This window comes from Octopus sinensis, linkage group LG11, assembly GCF_006345805.1.
Source record: "Octopus sinensis linkage group LG11, ASM634580v1, whole genome shotgun sequence".
Lineage (NCBI taxonomy): Eukaryota > Metazoa > Mollusca > Cephalopoda > Octopoda > Octopodidae > Octopus > Octopus sinensis.
In genome coordinates this window covers 75,569,142-75,589,141 of record NC_043007.1, presented here as the reverse complement: position 1 = coordinate 75,589,141, position 20,000 = coordinate 75,569,142, and the positions used below count along the sequence as shown (strand labels likewise).

General features: G+C 38.9%; 1 protein-coding gene across 2 annotated transcripts in view; it reads right to left on the bottom strand.

Annotated features, from left to right (window-relative positions):
* Window positions 1-19,944, bottom strand: part of LOC115217350 — a 58,414-nt gene extending 38,470 nt beyond the window's left edge. For both annotated transcript variants that reach the window (XM_036507735.1, XM_029787015.2), the window contains exon 1: window positions 19,813-19,944. The gene's annotated coding sequence lies outside the window, so the exon portion shown is untranslated. The remainder of the gene's footprint in view (window positions 1-19,812) is intronic.
* Window positions 19,945-20,000: the final 56 nt, after the last annotated feature.

Here is a 20,000-nt window from a genome sequence, read left to right as displayed (position 1 = left end):
ATATATTACATATATATATTATGAATATATTACATATATATATATTATGAATATATATATATATATATATATTAAGAGTATATTACATACATATATATTAAGAAAATATAAAATATATGCATAAATATATATACCGTAAATCCTCGAGTATAATAAGCAGGGGATTTTTAGGGGGCTGTACCTCTGAAAAACCTAAATCTTGTGTATAATATGCACCCCTTCTCTAACTTGAGTCAAGGAGGTCTATATAACGTCCTTGGTTTGAAAAATGTATACACTAACGTCCTTTATTATTATTGTATACATAACATAATGCAACGTGTAGCTTTTTTTGTGCATTTTGTTTGCAGAAAATAAAGAAATAACAGTAAAAACGTCAGTGAAAAATAAATATTAAGTAAACTGCCTTTACATGTTTATCACTATCAGTTATAAAAGCAAAAGCAAAAATATTTATTCAAATCCTTCAAATTCAACATCAAATAACTGTTCCTTTTGTTCCTCCGTAAACATGTCAGCATGATTGTAGAGTAAATCTCCGTCATCGTCAGATTCATTGTCAACATCAGAAGATTCACTTTCATTTATTTCATCTTTCCATACAAAGTCATCCTGAGTACCATCAAGTGAAGATATACAACATTTGATAAAACTGTTCACAATAATCTGAGGAACAAATTCATTCCATGCATACACGATCCATTTGCATATCAAAGTCAGGTCGGGAGCACGAACCCTTCCACCTTTTCTCCAGTCGACATCCATTCAGTCCATAAATCACTTTATCACTTCATTGCTTTCAGGCTTAGCTTAAGGTATTTTCGCATCCAGCATCACAAAATGCGTCTGAATAAACATTGCTGGACAGCAAATAGAGATTCAGACATTGCTTAGAAAATATTTTTCATTTTTAACCTCGTATATAGTACACATTGGGGATTTTGACCCTTAAATTTTGGGGAAAAAATGTGGCTTATACTCGAGGATTTACAGTATATATAGGTTATGAATATATTACATATATATATATATTATGAATATATTACGCACACACACACACACACACACACATATATATATATATATTATGAATACATTATATATATATATATATATATATATATATATATATATATATATATATATATACTATGAATATATCATATATATATAATGAATATATTACATAAACATATATATATTATGAGTACATTATGTATGTATATGTTTGTGTATATATATATATATATATAATGCATATAATGTATATAATGCAGGTGGCACGTAAAAAGCACCCACTACACTCACGGAGTGGTTGGCGTTAGGAAGGGCATCCAGCTGTAGAAACATTGCCAAATTAGACTGGAGCCTGGTGCAGCCTTCTGGCTTCCCAGAACCCCGGTCGAACCGTCCAACCCATGCTAGCATGGAGAACGGACGTTAAACGACGATGATGATGATGATGATATACATATATATATAATGAATATATTACATATATATATGTAATATTTTTGTTTAGAGTTGGATAAGTCGGAAATTCATACAGCATCACAGATGACTCAGAACATATTTATGGAGTATTTCATTCTAATGTTATTACACACAGACAGTATCAAATTGGTTTGCAAAATTTCATTTTGGTAACTTTGACCTCAGAAATGAGGAATGCAGTTGACCAGAAACAGAGGTGGATAATGACGAACTGAAAGCCACCGTCAAGTCAGATCCCTCTCAAAGTGCCCATGAATAATCGTTGTTGTTTGATGGTAGCAATCAAACAATATTGACTCACCTAGTCCAAATTGGTACAATGAAAGATTTGGATAAGTGAGTTCCACACGAACTCAATGAAAATCAGAAACAGCTACTTACTCATCACAAAAATGAATCATTTTTTAATTGAATTGTAGTATGTGATGAGAAATGGAACCTATATAACAACCATAAAAATATTCAGCACAATGGTTGGACAAAGACAAGCCACTAAAACACGGTCCAAAAGCAAAATTCATTAACAGAAGCTGATGGTGCCTGTTTGGTGCTCTGGCACAGGTGTGATCCATTATGATTTCATTAAACCTGGCTCATCAATCACAGTTGAATTATACTGCAGCCAACTGGATCAAATGATGCAGTAACTTATAACATATCCACTCCTACTTTACTGCAAGACAACGCCAGACCACACATCACAAAAATGACATTGGCAAAACCACAGGTGTTGGAAGTTCTCCATCATCCACTGTACTCACCTGATCTCGCCCTCACTGACTACCACTTCTTCTAGAATTTGGATAACTTATTGATAGGAAAAAAATTTAATTCCGGCGATGCTGTAAAACAGGCCTTCCAAGATTTTATTGACTCTAGTTTGCCAAGCTTTTACAATTCCAGGCTGGACAAGCTACCACTGAAATGGCAAAAGTGTATTGACAATATGGGTGCATACTTTGATGAATAAAACTATTCCTTGTGTTTATAAAACATTAGGAAACAGTTTTTTTCTTTTCTAAAAATTTCATACTTGACAACCCGTAACCCTTTTGTTACCAACCTGGCTAAAAATGGCTCTGGCTCTGAGTACAAATGTCTTGTTTTCATAAGTTTTGAATTAAAATCTTCCACCAAACCTTAGCCACAATTTATGTTCCTAACACCAGCTTAATGATAACTAAGTTATTTTACTAAATTCTTTGTTATATTTGAAGTAACTGAAAGAAACACAGAACATCTCAAAATAAATACAGTAACGAAAGGGTTAAAGTTTACAATCTGGTTTCAATATTCCAAGACAGACTCATAACATTTACCTTAACCCTTTTGATACCAGCCTTTCCAAGACAGCCCCTGATCTTAAGATACAAACTTTGTTTTAAGAAAATCTAAATTAAAATATTCCATTAAAAGTTTCTGTTAATTTATGTTTAAAACACCAGCCTATAGTGATAAAGCCATTTTACTAAATTCATCAATATTGAAAGGTCTATAAAAGAGAAAACTTTTATTTTTAAAATTCTGCAATTCAATAATTACTAATTTTGATATGACTGGTAAAAAGCTTGCTTCCCAACTACATGGTTCTGGGTTCAGTCCTACTACATGGTACCTTAGACAAGTGTCTTCTACTCTGTGTGTGTGTTTGTCCCCCACCACCACCACCACCACCACATGACAACCAGTGTCAGTGTGTTTGTGTCCCTCATAACTTAGCAGTTCAGCGAAAATAAACTGATAAGTAACAGGCTTTAAAAAAAAGTACTGGGAGCAATTTAAAAATAAATATTTCCAAGGCAGTGCCCCAGCATGGCCATAGCCTAATGACTAAAACAAGCAAAAGAAATAAATGCATCCTATTGTAACACCATAAAAAAACATACAAAAGCCAAAATACTTTCACAGCTGAGTACTTCCATTTTTACTTGATGCTGTTGTATTACAAATGGGAGACTGGACACTAATGATATTGGAAACAAACCAAAATATCATACTCTGTTGACAGAAACTTATAAAAAAAATTGCTTAAGGTGTTTGGGCAGTTATGAAGAGAGGGTCATGTCATTTCATTATATTGCTTTCCACAGCATACATAAAAAGAGTAAAGAATCCCTTCAGTCACGAATGACCTCGGGATTGCACCTAGAAAGTTACCCTTCAAGGCACAAGTCCAACAAGGTTGATTACGGAAGACCAACAGTCATCCATGCACCCCAGACTCCTCTATCCACACCACTGATTTTATCCAAAGGAAAGAGAAAGGCCAATACAGCTTAGCACCAGTGATGGCACAACGCATTTGTACAGATGAGTGAACTGGAGCAACATGAAATAAAGTGACTTGCTCAAGAACACAACACATAGCCTGATCTGGGAATCAAATTCAGTAATTCCTGATTGTATGCCCGACACTAACCACTGAGCCATGTGCCTTTACGCATACATAACCTACACTTGATATGTGTCTTACATTGTTTATTGACTATGTTGCCTTTAAGAAACTTTTTTTTTTTTCATTATCTAAATGAAAATTCTAGAAATATGAAAGAAATGTTAAACTAATATCCACCTTTCACCTATTTGCAATGAGTGGATGAAAACAAAATCAGAAGCAGTGGTGTGCCACCCTGGTATCTGATCATGATTACATAAAACATGACAGCCATGAATACAAGTTTTACATCCTGTACAGAAAGCAACCCTCTAGACTAAAATGTAAGCAACTAAACAGTTGATCTGAAAGAAGATAAGATTAAACTAGAGTATTTGTGTATGGTAGTTTATAAATGGTAGTACTTGTATGTGATAAATTTATAGTTTTATACTTTATTTCAGTATAATGTTACACATTATATTTATATGAACAGAATTACATGTTTCCCCAACAAAACAACAGTGAAATATTATGCTGTAGATGTAAGATAAAACATACTATGTTTGTTGTTTTGACATGGAAATGGTGTGTGTGTGTGTGTGTGCATGCGTGAGAATGCATTCTTGAACAGAAAATGACACTGAATGGGTATAATAAACACATTATGCCCGTAGCAACTCCAGGACACTGGCTGTTTGGGATTAGCCCAAGTATAAATTTAGTCAAGTGAACATGTTGGCGCAGGAGTAGCTGTGTGGTAAGTAGCTTGCTTACCAACCACATGGTTCTGGGTTCAGTCCCACTGCATGGCACGTGGAAAGTGTCTTCTACTATAGCCTTGGATTTGGTATACAGAAACTGAAAGAAGCCTGTCGTATATATGTATATATATATGTGTGTGTGTGTGTGTTTGTCCCCCCAAACATCACTTGACAACCAATGCTGGTGTGTTTACGTCCCCGTAACTTAACAATTCAGCAAAAGAGACCGATAGAATAAGTACTAGGCTTACAAAGAATAAGTCCTGGGTGTCGATTTGCTCAACTAAAGGTGGTGCTCCAGCATGGTCGCAGTCAAATGACTGAAACAAGTAAAAAGAGTAAAAAAGAGAGTATGTATTTGCAAGTTGATTTAATTTCTGTCAACAATGACTTCAAGTATGTAATTGCAGCCAATCACTCATCCTCCTTTTATTAAGCCTGGTCACAGTTCATTTATTTTCATTCAGCTTCTGGCAATCATCTTGGAGGTGCCCTCTGTCAAAAAATATCATTTGTTGCAGATGTTCTCTTCACATTGTTTACTTGTATCTGACTCAGGCTCAGAAGTTACAGCCCAAATTATCTATACAGTTCTATATTTAAGAGATGAGGAATTATGTACATTATTTACATTTGACGTATATTTGTCCTCGTCTTGTTTGTTGTTGACACAATGTTTCGGCTGATAGACCCTACAGCCTTCATCAGGTGTCTTGGGGAAATTTCGTACCTGGGTTTTCATTCTTAAGGTATTTTTCATTATTATTATTATTATTATTATTATTATTATTATTATTATTATTATTAATCAGGTCACTGCCTGGAATGGAACTCGGAATCTTGGGGTTAGGTAGCCTGTGCTCCTAACCACTTTGCCATATGCCCAATCATAAAAATTAAAACTAATTCAAATTCAATGTTTTCTTGAAACAATAAATTTCTAGAGATTAGGATTTAAATTCAAATCTATGAAAAGTTTCTGTTCTACAATATTCTTAAAGGAACGGAAATTTATCCAACAACTCGGGCTAATATGAATGAGCCTAGTAGGTATAAAAAACTAACTGACATCTCATCAAGAGTACAGGCAACAGTCAGATTGCTGATGTTTGTTATTTGGTTCTGTCATTCTGTGTGTCTGTGTGTAAAGATCAGTTGTGTTTTGCAGGGTTACTCTATTTTTACCTTCAACTTAGAAATGGAAAAAGACAGTGATAAATATAAAAGAAATAAGCCATTTGAGGCTAGAAATAAAGTGAAAAAACATGAAATTCTTCGAGCAGGCAAATGTCTTATGTGAAATCTGTGATGAGTCCAAGTGATGCTGATGGCCTGGAGTCACCACTGCATTATGCATAATTATCTTTTACTTGTTTCAGTTATCAGACTGTGCCTAAAGCTTCAGTCAAACGAATAGAGCCTGGTACTTGTTTCTGTTTTTAATCTCTTTTGCCAAATTTCTAAAGGAGTTGTAAATAAGCCAGTACTAGTTGTCAAGTGATGGTGATGTGTGTGTGTGTGGGGGGGGGAGCAAACAAACACACACACACACACACACAGGAATTTCAACCGTGTTTCGTGGTCTGCTACTACAACAGCTCCTTTATAGGATCCAGTTAGCTCAAGACATCATCAGGAGGAACCACATCCGGTTTCGGCCCCTACTCCTCTACCGTTTTGACGTGGCGGGGCCTCCCCTTTCAGAGGTGTCTTCAGCTCTGGTGTCGGGTGCATGTCTTCTTTCTTCTGTTCCCTGGCCTCTTCAATGTAGCGTCAACGAGTGTCAAAATTTTCCCCTTTAAATACCTGCTGCTAGGCTTCCAGCAGGCAGCCCCAGCAAGTTGTCATGTGACACTGTCTCAACTTTAACTGTCCAATGAAGGCACGTAGTCTTAGCCCACGCATTCTCTAAATGACCATCACCTGACAAACAGTGAAGCTAATTCAGTGTCAACTTGTCTCACCTGGTGATGTTATTCTCCGCCGGCATGTTATGACTTTCAAGCCATTTTTGGTCTTCCTGCTTCAGCCATATATAGAAGCTGGCTTTTTCGACCGCCTTCTGAACTCTCCTTATTAGTTTTCTCAGCTCCGAGCTCGAAAAAACAAATCTTCTTTTGAATAGCATTGTCATTTTTCTTTCAATGAAGCCCCTAGCCCCAACTGTTAACCCTATAATGAAGTAATATTCTTGATTTCAAATGCCAGTAAAACAATTGTAAATTTATGTAATAAAACAGTTTCCATCTCTCAAGGCTTGGGTCCACCCGGAGCTATAGCAGAAGACACCTGCCCAAAGTGATCTGCAGTGGGATTGAACTTGGAACTGTGTAATCAGGAAATAAATTTCTTACCATACCAGCCACACCTGCATCTATTGTATAGTTTTGTTTTCCACAATAGTAAAAACAAGAAACAATTCTGTTGTATTTGAGTACCTAAATGGAAGGTTTGATGTGCATCCCACTTGGTCTAGCTAATCATCATCATTTAACATCTGTTTTCCATGCTGCAGCAGACTCCAATTGTCTATTTTGGCTTGGTTTTTATGGTTGGATGCCCTTATTAATGCCAATTACTTTACAGTGAACTGGGTGCTTTTTACATAGCACCAGTAAATAAATTCTAGCTTGAGTAAACAGCACACACATACACACACACCAGCAGCAATTCAAGAATTTGGACCTGGAGATCTCCATTTCCAGCAACTTTGAGGGCCACCTCCCAGTGGTGTTGGGTGTCAACGAAAAACCCTCGACTACAACAAGACGACCAAATTTTTTTTTTTTTTCCAAGGTCTGGGGTCTCCTGCCATTAAGCCCTAGACCATCACCTAATCACTCTTACCTGTTTTGTTGCTTAACAACAACAACACGCACCAGCAAACACTCCACTTGCTGTTTTCATAAGCATAATTCTATACTTGCTGGGCTATGAGCGATTGAGTTAGTTTTCATAGCTGATAGAGTAGAATGATGCTAAAATGCACATTAAGCTATTTCTTTACTACCCACAAGGGGCTAAACACAGAGGGGACAAACAAGAACAGCCAAACAGATTAAGTCGATTACATCGACCCCAATGCGTAACTGGTACTTATTTAATCGACCCCGAAAGGATGAAAGGCAAAGTCGACCTCGGCGGAATTTGAACTCACAACGTAGCGGCAGACGAAATACGGCTACACATTTCGCCCGGCGTGCTAACGGTTCTGCCAGCTCCCCGCCTATGATGTAAAGACCCCACTCATGGCCCAAAACTAAAAGTTTTTTGATACAAGTTTAAGTGGAGAATTTCCTCCAGAGACTGTTCCTACAGTAATAGAACTTATTACATCCATTTACAATTGAACATGTTAAACAAGACTTTACATGAATATATTATATTCAACATTGCTTTGAGTAACTTTATATATATCCCTCTCTCTCTCTTTCAGAGAGGCACAAGCACCTACACACACGGCAATTACTTCCGCCTACCAAATTCAATCATAAAGCTTCGGTCGACCCAGGGCTATAGCAGAAGACACTTGCCCAAAGTGCCATGCGGTGGGACTGAACCCAAAACGATGTAGTTAGGAAGCAAGCTCCCTAACCACACAGCCATGCCCGCGCCTATGAAAATGTATGTATATATGCGCAGCGCTAAGCATGTGGCTATATTGATGTATATGTATAAATGTGTAGCATCATCATTTGATGCTCCATACTGGCATGGGCTCAATGGTTGAACAGGATCCGATAGATCCATGGACTAAATTGTTCTCCAGTGTCTGCTTTGGCATGGTTTTTATGGCTGAATGCTCTTACTAACACCAACCACTTTATTTTTCATACCAGCAGCACAGGTGAGGCAACCATACAGCTCACAAGGCTATTAAAACTATAGTGAGACAGGAGCAGTTGTATGCTAATCCATGGCACTCAGACTCCCATTTGTAATACATCCACATTAGAAGCAGGGCAACTTTAGATGTATATCTTTATTTTTTATCTATTACTTGTTTCAATCATTAGATTGCAACCATGTTGGAACAGTGCCTTTAAGAATTTTTAGTTGAATGAATTAATCCTGGTACTTTTTTTTCTTAAGCCTGGTGCTTATTCTAACTAGTTTGTTGCCAAACCACTAAGTTACAAGGATGCAAACACACAAAGACTGATTGTTGAGCAGTGGTGGGGGACACACTTGAACCACAAAGACACACACACTCACATATATGGTGGGTTCCTTTCAGTTTCCATCTACCATATCCACTCACTAGGTTTTGCTTGGTCCAAGTCTATAGAAGACACTTACCAATGGTGCCAAAAGTAAAACAAGCTTCTTACCACACTGCCACATCAGCTGCTACGATAGGACTGCACACAAATATCAAGAGAACAGAATACAAGTCTTTCAACCAGTCAAGTAATACTGAAGTATTTACTCTGAGCGGTTCCAAATTGAATGTTGCTAAAGACTTCAAGTACTTAGGTGATTGGTGTAAGCTGTTTGGAAGCAGGCATCAAGATCAGAAAGGCACAAGCATTGACAACCTGTCACAAAGTAAAGAAAGTCTGGAACTCAAAACTGCCCAGGCAAATCAAAACCAAGCTGTTCATTGTGGAGGTACATGGCCTAGTGGTTAGAGCAGTGGACTCGCGGTCGAGGGACCGTGGGTTCATAATCTGAGACCGGGCGATGTGTGTGTTTATGAGCGAAACACCTAAGCTCCACATGGCACCGGCAGAAGGTAATGGCGAACTTCTGCTGACTCTTTCACCACAACTTTCTCTCACTCTTACCTCCTGCATCTTGCAGCTCACCTGCGATGGACCGGCGTCCCGTCCAGGTGGAAAACCTATACGCCAAAGAAACCGGGAAACCGGCCCTTATGAGCCAGGCATGGCTCGAGAAGGAATAAACATGCTGTTCATTGCAACTGCTGAATCAGTGCTATTATATAGTAGTGAAATATGGATACTGATGAAGTAGTTATCAAATGGGCAAAATAGATGCTACCCAAGGATACTACAAATAACTCTAAATGCAAAATGGCAGCAACGTATGACAAATGAATTGCCTTTATGGAGACCTGTTAAAAGTTAGTGAGAAGATCAGGCAAAGACAGTTGTGACTAACTGACCACTGTGTATGCCACCCTGGGGGCATCCAAATTAGTCTTGTGGATCTCACTTCATGGTGATGTAAGCAGAGAAAAACATCATCACACATCAACAACTTGGTTGCAGACACTGGTCTAGAATGTATTCAGGACATCGGAGCAGTGATGATGGACTGAGAAGTGTGGCAGGTAGACTTTGTTGCAGTGACCTGCCAAATATGTTTTTCATTATCAAATAAGTTTCTTCTTTTCGAAGTAGTTTTGTAACAGCTATTATCACTATCACACAGAGAAGGAAAAGAGGCAAAGAATTAGGAGTGGGTTTTTTCCTTGTGTTCTTCAGAATATGTTTTATACAATAGGTGTAGGAGTGGCTGTGTGGTAAGTAGCTTGTCTACCAACCACATGGTTCTGGGTTTAGTCCCATTGCGTGGCACCTTGGGCAAGTGTCTTCTACTATAGCCTCGGACCGACCAAAGTCTTGTGAGTGGATTTGGTAGATGGAAACTGAAAGAAGCCCATTGTATATATGTACATATATGTATGTGTGTGTGTATATGTTTGTGTGTCTGTGTTTGTTCCCCCCAACATCGCTTGACAACCGATGCTGGTGTGTTTACGTACCCATAACTTAGCAGTTTGGCAAAAGAGACCGATAGAATAAGTACTAGGCTTACAAAGAATAAGTCCTGGGGTTGATTTGTTCAACTAAAGGCGATGCTCCAGCATGGCCACAGTCAAATGACTGAAACAAGTAAAAGAGTAAAAAAGTAATAGGAATTATAACTGTGAAAGAATATTTTTCCACAAAAATTTCGATCTTTTTCTCCCCGCAATTTGTGTATATTTTTTTCTTTTACCTTCCTACTCCTCCTACTTTTCCTTCACCATGAAGTTGTGATAACTACTATGTTGAAATTCTGCCTTGATTTCTTTCACTACAATACCATACACGCATAACATGCATAAGTCAACCAAACGATCAATGAAATGGTCAAAACTGAATAGATTGAGGTTACTCAATTTGCAATAGCAGCCAAATCATTACTGTCACAGCTGTGACTATCTATCTCTGACATTATCTAACATATCCTGCATTAAAAAACTAAAAATAGTTTTCTTAAATTTACCAGACTAGTGTAGTATTATATATAGTATTATAGTAAGATAAAAATAAAAAGAATGGAGCCAAAAGTAATTAAAAGCATTTTGACTGATGCCTTATCACAGAAACGTTTTTTCCTGTTAAATGCGTGTGTGTACCCTAAGAAGAGATGGTCATCCCTCGTGGTGGAAGAGCTTGTGTGTTCCAATGATTCTGAGAGCGATGCCATCTGGAGTCTTAGACTCCTGGTAGGGCCAGGTCGAGGGTGAGGTCCCAGACTAAACACGACCAAACATCAACATCAAGACCCCAACCGCAGAGCAAGCAGAGGAGGGCTATCTCAAGCCCCCAAGGATTGACTCCGGCAGAAGAGGGCAACGCCTCGCAGGAAGGCATGAAAAAGGCGGATAGACTCCGACAGCTCGCTGCAACCAGCCTTGAACTGCAGTGGAGAAGTTCCTGGCCAAGTGCGTGCGCGTGGCCATTGTGCAGCCACGAACACCTCTAGTGATCAGTAAACGATAATGAATAAAAATCATGAATAAAGTGAGGCATATTTACACAAATGTACCACAGCCCAACTTTGTTTCCTCATAACTTTCAGAAAAATGAATTTTTTGTTGTAATTTTCTACAAATACCTTTCAGATGGTGTGGTCAACACGATTATACAGGAGTTGGAGCATAACTACAGATGTATACCCCATGACTTTGTTGCCTCATAACTTCAGAAAAATGGATACTTTTGTTGGAAAAAAATTTCCCAGGGGGTTGGGGAGAAGAATTTTGGAAAATTCACTACAACCCGACATTTTCCTATTTGTAACTTACATGAAAATGGGTATTTTTTTGGAAATTTTAAGCAAATACCTTCCAAGCAATGTAGATTACGATTACAAAGAAATTTGTAGGCAAAATGTTTTGAAAAGGGGCGGGGTGGGGGAAGTTTCAGGAGAACGGAGTTTCAGATCAGACGGCCCACATAAGTTGGAATTTCTCCAATATTGTTTGCAGCACAGTCTTCGGAATGATGGGAGATATCTTTTCACAAGAAAAAGAAAACAATTTTGAAAATTTATGATTCTTTTTCATTCTCGCCACCACCTCACCACCCCAGCCAGGATCGATTTTGGCCAATTTCTTTTCTTTTTTTTTTTTACTTTGCACTTAAACCATGAAAGTAACATTTTTGGTTTAAAAAATTGTTCGTAATTTCAGAGGAAAATGGGATTTAAGGGAGATCTGGCTGTTGCTTCTATCCACTTCCCAAGACTTCCTGCCTCCTTTCTTTCTCACTTTCACATCTATTGATGTTTTTCAATATTTTTCTCCTCATAAACACACTTTATGGAATGATGAAGCCAAAGTGACAAATACATAGTCCTTTGCTGGGATATAAGCAGAGAAAAAATTGGTAATTAAAATTTTTACTCATATCCCAACCGAGCGAAGATGTGTGTGTGTGTATAAGAAAAGATATTTTCTAATAGAAAATTTTGCTTTCAAAATAAATCGTCTTTTACATACCTCTTATTAAAATCACTCTGGATAAATCCCAGAAATAATCTTCTCAGGCTCTCCAATATTTTAGAATTATATAAACAGAAACAACCAGGGGTAAGGAGTGGGGGCTAAAAAAATCATAAATTTTCAAATTTTTCCTTTTTTCATAGCATAAATGTGCTTATGGGGAAAATATTGAAAAATATCAATACATATTTGAGTGAGGAAAAACAAGGAGGCGGGTCTTGCGATGTGGTAGAAACAACAGCCAAATCTCCTTTAAATCACACACATTTTTCTGAAAAGATTAATTGATTAGTGTTTACCAATTTTTTTTTTAATCGAAAAGGTTTCTCTCGTGTTTTTTAAGTGCATAGTGGAAAAAAAATGGCCAAAATCAGTCCGGACTGGGACGGTGAAGGGGTGGCGGGAGTGGAAAAAATCATACATTTTCAAAATTTTTTAATTTTTTTCGCGAAAAGATCCTTCCATCATTCCAGAGATTGTGCTGAAGGAAATAATTGGAAAAAATCCCCATCAAAACGGAGAAATTCCAACTTATGTGGGGCGTCTGATCCGAAACTCCGTTTTCCAGATCCCATCCCCTTCCAAAATATTTTGCCTACAAATTTCTTTGTAATCGTAATCTACACCGTTTGGAAGGTATTTGTATAAAATTTCATTAAATAATACCCATTTTCCCGAAAGTTACGAAGAGAAAAATGTCGGGTTGTGTGAATTTTCCGAAACTCCTCTCCCCAACACCTCAGAAAGCTCTTTCCAATAAATCTTTACGTTCACTCAATCTACAAGATCTAAGTGATTATTTGTTGAAAATTTCATCAAAAAGTATCCATTTTTCTGGAAGTTACGAGGCAACAAAGTCATGGTGCGTGGCGGGTACATATCCGTAGTTATGCCGGAGTTAGACGTGAAGAAAAAAAAAAGGAAAAGAAAACAATTAAGTTTCGAAAAAATTAGGATCTACACTTTCTGAAAAGTGTTTGTGATTAGAAAATATTTATTTTCTCAACGTTATCAAGATCTTCTTGACTAAAAGCTCCGATATCGCAATTTATCTTCAACATGGTTAATTTGGGTTTTAAATTAGATACCTATCCGCAAGTGCGAGCCCCCATGAGTCAGAGTGATTGTACTAGTCCACTTCCCTCGTCATTCTCTGGGGCAACGCTTTTTCCATTTGTCCGCCGCGACCATGAAGTATATCTATTAACACAACTTTTGCAAATTTATTAAAACATAGATTACACAACTGAAAGCGCGGCGATTTTTTGGCGAAAGACCGCCGAAAGGACAATATGATAACAGCCCATGTTAATCATAGATCAGTTCGTTCACAACTGATATGTAGCTAAACAATTCTCGAGGATTTATGTATCCACCCGTTAATTAAATAGTTTTCTTAAATTTACCAGACTTGTATTATTTTAGTAAGATAAAAATAAAAAGAATGGAGCCAAAAGTAATTAAAAGCACTTTGACTGACGCCTTATCATAGAAACGTTTTTTTCCTGTTAAATGCGTGTGTGTACCCTAAGAAGAGATGGTCGTCCCTCGTGGTGGAAGAGCTTGTGTGTTCCAATGATTCTGAGAGCGATGCCGTCTGGAGTCTTAGACTCCTGGTAGGGCCAGGTCGAGGATGAGGTCCCAGACAAAACACGACCAAACACCAACGGCGGAGCAAGCGGAGGAGGGCTATCTCAAGCCCCCAAGGATTGACTCCGGCAGAAGAAGGCAACGCCTGGCGGGCAGGCGTGAAAAGGGCGGATAGACTCCGGCAGCTCCCTGCGACCAGCCTTGAACTGCAGTAGAGAAGTTCCTGGCCAAGTGCGTGCGCGTGGTTGTCGTGCAGCCTCAAACAATTTACTCAGTGAATGGCTTCGTCTTTCTAATCTGTCTCAAAAAGCTCAATGTCGATAGTATCGTGGGCACCGCAGGTCTGGAAAGCTGGAAGCCTCTAGTCCGTGACCACACATTGGCGGCGAATCTCAGATGGTCGTTACCAATGACTAGCTGTGACATTGGAGTTAGGCAGCTAGATTCGTGACTGGGCTAGCCTCTTTAGGATTATCGCAGCCCACCCCTCGAGAGGAAGCCCCTAGAAAATGTTGGGGGTAAACATCGGACACGGCAACTTGATCTGGCGGTTGGAACTCTACTAAATCCTCTGTTTCACAACCTCTCACCTTTGGGACCTGGAACATCCGTCCTCTCTAGGACCAGAGCGACGTATAGCCCTCGTCTGCAAGGAACTTGCCCGCTTCAACATCGACTTGGCAGCCTTGAGCGAGACTAGGCTTCCTGGAGAAGGCAGCATCAGAGAAGCTGGCTCCAAATACACCATCTTTTGGAAGGGAAAGAATCCTAATGAACTACGTATCCATGGAGTTGGCCTTACCATCAAAACGCAACTCGTGGGCCAACACAGACTCGTCCCAACTGCCGTCAGTGAACACCTGATGACTGTTTGGTTCCCATTCATTCGAGACAGATTCCTTACGCTGACCCCTGTGTATGCCCCTACCTCATATCTGAAGACGACGTCAAGGCTTCGTTCCAAAACCTGCTGGACCGCACCATCCAGACAGTCCCCGCGCATGACAAACTCGTCTTGTTGGGGGACTTTAACGGCAGAGTCGGCAGTGACTATTGTCTGTGGGATGACATTCCTTTAACATTCAAGACAGTGGGAAATGTAAGGCCAATGGCCAGCTCTACCTGGGCCTTTGCGCCGAGCACGAACTCGTCATCATCAACTCCCTATTTCATCTCCGTACCCGACAAAAAACAACCTTGAAACACTCACGATCTAAACACTGGCACATCCTAGACTACTTCTGACAAGATCCAGGGACAGACGAGATGTACACATCACTCGCTCCATGCCTGGTGCAGATGACTGCTGGACGGATCACCGCCTTCTTATTTCTCGCCTTGACATCAAAATCTGCTGCCCACGAAAGTGAGTCTCAGCAAACATCCCTTGCCGACGCTTCGACAGCGCCAAACTCCGAAATTCACAGACATCCCAAGACTTCAGGGAATCCACTGAGAGACACCTGATGGACCTCCCAGATCCAACCTCCATTGAGGATCGCTGGACCAGCCTGCGTGAAGCCATGACCACTGACTCCGAGGAGACGATCGGCTTTGCCCGGTAGGACCAAGATTGGTTTGACGAGAATGATGAAACCATCTCCCGTCTTATCGAAGCCAAACTCCGGATGCGCCTAGCCCCCGAGAACCATGCCACTGCGGAGAACAAACGAAAACACCAGCAAGCATCAGCGGAATGCCAGCGAGGAATTCGAGAAGCTCAGAACACCTGGTAGCAGAGGAGATGCAAAACTATGCGGACCAACGAGACTTGCGCAGCTTTTATGCCACAACCAAAGAGATCTTTGGCCCAACAAGGTCATCAGTGGGCGGCCTGAAGAACGCAGCTGGCTCAACGATAACCGACACCCGGGGAATCCTCGATTGCTGGAAGTTCCATTTCAAGTGCCTACTTAACGACCACTCACGCATTCCTGACGATCTCCTCCAAAACACCCCACAGCTCCACATCTGCTATTGGATGTCCCCGCCCACCTCACGACATGGGGAGAGGCTTTCGAAGAGAAAGAAATTCATAAATTTTTTTTTTCGCTTGAGCGTAATGGAAATAAGTTTGAAAAATAAATTGGAGGAACACGCGCACCACCCGTTTTCGGCGAAACCCTAACCCGAAATACCGGGTGTGCGTATTCTTTATCTTCGCCAAAGAATTTTAGATTCATTTATCTAACGTTTAAGTAATAAAAAAGGTTTTTTTAAAAGATCCCAACGGAGATGTGTGCTAAAAACAACGGCTAAATCGCCCTTAACTGAATCTAAAAATTCACCAAAATTTCTTTATAACCGTAAGCTATGCCGTTTAAAGGCTATTTATATACAACTAGCAGTATCGCCCGGCGTTGCTCAGGTTTGTAAGGGAAATAACTATAAAGCATTTTTAGAGAGTTATAGCCAAAAAATAGCCAAAAAATGGAAAAAAAATGATGGTAAATTTTTTTTTTGAGAGTAATAAAAGGTTGAGTTGCGTCCCCTAGACAGTCTGTGGTTTGTTTTTTTTTATTCTCGACCCCATGTCGAATTTATCGATTTTTTTCAGAACTGGGGGAACTTTTCAAAATTTTCGCTGCGTTAGTTTTGAATTATGACATTGGGCTATGTGTGTGTCAAGTTTCATCAGAATCGGTTGAAAGCCGTGGTCAGGGTGAGGGTACGAGAAAACAGACACACAGAAACATGCACAGACAAACTGCCGTTTATATAGAGAGAGATTTCATTAAAGTAGATCATTTTCCGGTACTACTTAAGAAGAGTGGTCCCGGTGCGCGCACTCGCGCATCCGCGCTAGCTAGTCGTGACTAGTCGATCCTACAACGACTACCCAGCAAAGTAAATAAAACACAAAATAAATAATTTTTTTACACAAAGTAAATAATTTTTTAAAACAAAGTAAATAAAACACAAAAGCACAAAGTAAATAATTTTTTTAAACAAAGTAAATAAAACAAAAACACATAGTAAGGATCGACTAGTCACGACTAGCTAGCGCGGATGCGCGAGTACGCGAGTGCGCGCACCGGGACCACTCTTCTTAAGTAGTACCCATTTTCCTAAAAGTTATGAAGGAAAAAATCAGATCGCGTGAATTTTCCGAAAGTCCTCTCCCCACCCTCTGGGGAAAAAAAATCCATTTTCCTAAAAGTTATAAGAGAAAAAATCAGATCTTGTGAATTTTCTTCTCTCCATCCCCTCCCCATCACCTGTTCGTTAGCGTAATTGGTTAATGTTGACATTACCCGGAAACGAAATCGAAAAAGAAAAAAAAAATAGTGCAACGGGTGTTAAAAAAAAAGTGTAAGAAACGAATGTGAAAAAAAATGCGCGGAAAGCCACAGCGGAGCGGGGAGGACTTCGGAAAATTTACAAGATCCGAGTTTTTCCCTCAAAACTTAGGAAAATGGATTTTTTTTTTTAAATGAAATTTTATATATGTATAGTGCGGTAAGTAGTTTGCTTACGAACCACATGGTTCAGGGTTCAGTCCCACTGTGTGGCACCTTGGGCAAGTGTCTTCTACTATAGCCTCGAGCCGACCAAAGCATTGAGTGGATTTGGTAGACAGAAACTGAAAGAAACCCGTCGAATATATATGTGTGTGTGTGTATCTGTCCCACCAACATCGCTTGACAACCGATGCTGGTGTGTTTTTGTCCCCATGACTTAGCGGTTCGGCAAAAGACACCGATAGAATAAGTACTAGGCTTACAAATAATAAGTCCTGGGGTCGATTTGCTCGACTAAAAGGCGGTGCTCCAACATGGCCACATTCAAATGACTGAAACAAGTAAAAGAGTATATATAACTTTCAAACGGCATGCATTACGGATGCCTGATGTGCCGGAAACCCCTTATAATAAATTTTTTTTTTCGGAAAAAGGTGTGGCCCAACAAATGTGTTTTTGAAGGTGAGATGTGAAACTGCATTAGCCACTTTTCTTTATCCATATTTTAAGATAACATTTTGCAGAAGTATGTTTTCGTGAGTGTGGATTACATGTGATTGAAAATTCAAACAAGTTTGAAAAGAATAAGTGAAATTCTTTTTTTTTATTTACTTGTTTCAGTCATTTGACTGGGGCCATGCTGGAGCACCGCCTTTGGTCGAGCAAATCGACCCCGGGACTTACTCTTTGTAAGCCCAGTACTTATTCTATCGGTCTCTTTTGCCGAACCGCTAAGTGACGGGGGACGTAAACACACCCGCATCGGTTGTTAGGCAATACTAGGGGGACAAACACAGACACACACACACATACATATATATATATATACATATATACGACAGGCTTCTTTCAGTTTCCGTCTACCAAATCCACTCACAAGACATTGGTCAGCCCGTGGCTATAGCAGAAGACACTTGCCCAAAGTGCCACGCAGCGGGACTGAACCCGGGACCATGTGGTTGGTTAGCAAGCTACTTACCACACAGCCACTCCTGTGCCTAAAATGCTGAAGTTGTATCTCATTTTCCTAAAAGTTATGAGTGAAAAGACTCGGATCTTGTGACTTTTCCGAAATTCTCTTCCTACCGCCCAGTGGCTTTCCGCGCATTTTTGTTTCATATTCGTTTTCTACACCTTTTATTACACCCGTTGCACTATTCTTTTTCTTTTCTTTTTTTTTTTCGATTACGTTTCCGAATAATAAATGTCAACATTAACCGCGCAGGTTAATGATGCGCAAATTTTTGTTTTCATACTCGCTTTATACACATTTTTTTTTTTTACACGTATTACCCCACTTTTTTTTTTTTTTTTTTTTTGGTGACCGGGAGTTAAATTAAACATGGTCAAACTCCAGTGTTTGATCCAAGCAAAAAAAAAAAAAAAAATAGTGCAATAGATGTAAAACAGCGAATATGAACGTTCCGAGTTCTCTCACCCACCCCTGCTCCCCGGTTCGCCAGCGCGCATTTTTTTTTCATATTCATTTAGTATATGTTTTACACCTATTGCACATTTGTGTGTGTGTGTGTGTGTGTGCGGGTCAAACATTGGAGTTTCACTGTAAACATTAACCTCATTAACCGAAGAAAACTTTCTGTGAGACTATACACTTCCATTGGCACTACTTAAGAAGAGTGGTCCCGGTGCGCGCACTCGCGCATCCGCGCTAGCTAGTCGTGACTAGTCGTTCCTTACTTTATGTTTTTTGATTTATTTACTGTGTTTTAAAAAAAATTATTTACTTTGCGTAAAAAAATTATTTGTGTTAAGATTTACTTTGCTAGGTAGTCGTTGTAGGATCGTCTAGTGACGACTAGCTAGCGCGGGTACGCGAGTGCGCGCACCGGGACCACTCTTCTTAAGTAGTACCATTCCATTTATCTGAGTGCTTAAAATGATATATTTTTGTGATGAATTAATGTAAAATGTTATAGTTTATGAAAATGAAATATGAAGACGAGATGAAGTTAACACAAAATTAAAACTGGTAGGCCACCCTCTTCTATCCCGAATACAAAAAAGTTACAAAATAATTAAAGATACAAAGATGTAGACATCATAAATTTAATTTTAAAAAAATTCAAAGATATTTCTAATAAAAATCTCTAATAAAAATTAGGGTACTACATTATTAGTCTTATAACACAATAATATACAATTATCATTGATACAAAAACTATTATTTTTCATAAAATAAATTTCAATTTTTAGCTTATTTTCCCTGAGAAAACAAAATAAAACTGCGACATCTTTTACATATTATTTTAAAAAATATATTATGTCCAGTTAATTCGTCTTTTACATTTATATTTCAAAATACAGAATTCTTTTTTCTTTTTTTTTCTGAAATAATTATTGCTGAATATAATTAATAAATCAATTTACCTGTGAATATGAATAGAAGTATAAAAAAAACACTTGATCAATGACACTTTCCTTTAGAAAACTTTTCTATAATTGAGATTCCAGTCCAATACCAGCATCCAACACGTGGATGGAAATCAACCAACCAAATTGCTGCGTCAAAAATAAATAAATAAATAAATAAATAAAACCCTCTATCTTCTTACACA